We start from the raw sequence: 2,748 nt of genomic DNA on the forward strand, positions 1-2,748 counted from the left end.
CCTTTGAGTTTGCAACCTTTTGGCCTCAGCACCAGCTCAACCCATTGATTTGTTGATATCATAGCAAATTACTTGTTTGGCCCTCCAAAGGGTTGTGTGGGGACAGGCCTGAGTGGCCTCTTTTGCCTTCTCAGTCTTTTGTCATGGAATGTATTACATTTGGGCACACTAGGATGAGTACTCCTGTTCTTTGGTCTTGGAAGTTGAATAGTTCTCAACTATCAAGGCATGTTTAGGATACAATCTAAAAGTAGAAAGGTTTGTAGAAAGGAGCAAGTCACAGTCACAGAATATCAGACTACAGAAATGAAAACTTACATTAAAAGGTGGTTTGTTGTCCCAAACCAGCTGCATTAATGAATGTGTATGAAGATGAATCATGTTGTAGAAGACCTGATCAAAGGCTAGATTTTTGCCACTGTCCCTTACTCATTTCATACTCTGCCTCTCCTTGAACATGAGCTACCTCCTCCCTCCAATACAGGGACAAATCCCATTTAGCATCTTCATTAATGGGTGATGAGACAGAGTTTTCAGCTAGTTTTCAGATGATGCAAAAAAGTACCTGATACAACAGTTGTTTCTGCCACCAGTTGTTTCTGCCACTATTCGAAATATATGGGTCAGCAGGAAACCCATTGAGTCAAACAGGGACAAATGTGAAATCCTACACCTTGGGAGGAATAACCCCTGGCATGAGTAAATGCTGACTTAAAAAGCTGCTTTGCAGAGAAGAATCTGAGGGTCCCAGTAAATTATGAGATGGCCATTAGCCAGTCATATTCCTTAGTGTCAGAGAAGGCTAAAACCATCCTGGACTGCAATAGAACTGTTGGCAGCAGGTTGGGCAAGGTATCCAATCCCTCAGTACTGGTAAGACACAGCTGGAGTTACTTTCCCAGTACAATAAAGGTGTGGACATACTAGACAGCCTAACAAAGGGTCACTAAGATGATTGAGGCTGGGTTTAAAGTATCAGGCATACCATGAGAGACTGAGAGAGCTGAGAGGGTTTATCCCAGAGAAGGGAAATCTCAGGGGAAATCTTATCAATCTGGTAACTGCCTGATGATGGGAGGAAATAAAGGAGATGAAGTCATACCCTTCTTAGTGGTACCCAGTGAGAGGAAAAGAAGGAATAAGCAAAAGTTGCATTTCTACTTGGAATTATGAAGGTTGTTTGTTTTATTTCTGTGCAGGTGATCAAACAATGGATCAGATTGCCCAAAAAAGTGTTGACTTTGTATCTTTTGGGGGTATTCAAAACATTACTGGGCATGGCTTTGAGCAATCTGCCACAGGTGACCCTGCTCTGAGAAAAGGGGACAGAAAAGTTGGTCTTTATAGGTGCCAACCATTCTCAGGTATTCTGTGAGTCTGTAATTTTGGTGTGGAAAAGGTACTTCAGGTTTCCTCTCCTAGCTATGGGGCTGAGATGACATCCTTTAATGCTCACCTAGGCTAATACTTTAATGAGTACTTCATCAGGACCAGATACACTAAATCTATCTTCACTTTCAGATTTTGCTCTGGTACTGCAACTATGAAAGAAAATACATTTCTGCCTGTACCTGACTCCCAATAAACTGTAATTTTACATCAACTTTTAATTTCAAAATGTCCAGGTAGCAGCCATTTTCTGACTCAGAGCATACCTTTTGAGTTAAATGCTGTGAAACCTTTTTATTTCTGGATTTCTTCTCTGTGTGTTTACATTCTTCCTGTGATCTCATGAGATTCACAAATGCTTTTCTGCTCATCCATTTCTGAGGAGCTGCAGGGGAGTGCTGTGAGAGCTGCCTTCAGTTTGAGCAGATGACACAGTGGAGACAGACATGAGAGATGCTGTTCCTGCAGAGACAGAATAGGCTGTGGCCATTTCAAAAACAGCTGGTCACATTGCAAGTAACTGCCCTAATACTGGAGTACAGGCTGCTGCAGCATTCAAACCCTTATAAGACCTTTCTCTAAAGCATAATGGATTTTTCTTGATGGATTTTAAAAGCCCTCTGTAGTAAATAAGTTATAGGATTACACTGACAAGCTGAGATCCTGCAAAGTGCCCCATTGTTCCTTGAAAGACAGACCAGCACCTCAGGGAGCCAGGAACTGTCACTGGTCACCAGAGAGAAGAGGTCACTGCCTGCCCCTCCACTTTCCCCCATGAGGAAGCTCCTCCTAGACTGCAGTGAGGTCTTCCCTCAGTCTTCTCCTCCCCAGGCTGAACAGACCAAGTGAACTCAGCTGCTCCTCACAGTTTCCCCTTCTGACCCTTCATTGTCCTTGTGACCCTCATTTGGATGATCTCCATTAATTTAAAATCTCTTATATTGTGGCACCTGACTGGGTTGAGAATTGACTGTCAGAGCTCAGAGGGCTGTGATCAGCAGTGCAGAGTGCAGTTGGAGGCCTGCAGTCAGCCGTGTTCCCCAGGGCTCAGTACTGGGTCCATCTTGTTCAGCCTGTTGATCAGTGACCTGGATGAAGGGACATGGCATGAAGGGACAAGTTTGAGGATGGCACAGGGCTGGGAGGAGTGGTTGATACTCAGGAAGCTGTGTGAGACCTGGACAGGCTGGAGAGTTGTGTGGAGAGGAACCTAGTGAAGTTCCACAAAGGCAAATTTGCAGGGTCCTGCAGTAGGGGAAGAATAAACCCATGCACCAGTACAGGTGCATGTACTGCATGGGGCCTGTCCTGATGGAAAAGTGCTCTGCAGAAAAGAACCTGAGAGTCCTGGTGTGCCTT

The sequence above is a fragment of the Agelaius phoeniceus genome, chromosome Z (assembly GCF_051311805.1).
Source record: "Agelaius phoeniceus isolate bAgePho1 chromosome Z, bAgePho1.hap1, whole genome shotgun sequence".
Taxonomy (NCBI): domain Eukaryota; kingdom Metazoa; phylum Chordata; class Aves; order Passeriformes; family Icteridae; genus Agelaius; species Agelaius phoeniceus.